We start from the raw sequence: 400 nt of genomic DNA, 5'->3' as shown, positions 1-400 counted from the left end.
TAAATGTAATTGCATTTTCTTTGTATTACTACAGAAAGATACTTTTTTATATTTTCTTAAAATAATCAGACCAATTTTTGAGCCATAATTTAGAATACCCAAAGAGTGAAAGCTCACAAGCAAAATACAATTATATTAAATGAGACATCTTTGTGCTTCAGAAAGTAACTAAAAACCAAACCACGTAATTGAATAGAGTTTCACTTGGATTTACGTAATTCTGTGACATCACTTAAAGGCTGTTGTGCTTTTGCTACAAAGCCTCATTCTTCTGATTTACCTTCTTCAGCATTCCTTCATTTGTTCCGCCTCTTCTGTTCTTATATCTTCCTTACTTACTTGCCCTTTCCCTTTCTTCAAACCATATTATTCTAAGTACCTCGACGCCTACCTACCTACC

The sequence above is a fragment of the Penaeus monodon genome, chromosome 19, assembly GCF_015228065.2.
Source record: "Penaeus monodon isolate SGIC_2016 chromosome 19, NSTDA_Pmon_1, whole genome shotgun sequence".
In the NCBI taxonomy this organism is placed as follows: Eukaryota; Metazoa; Arthropoda; class Malacostraca; order Decapoda; family Penaeidae; genus Penaeus; species Penaeus monodon.
Note: the sequence above shows the minus strand (reverse complement) of the source record.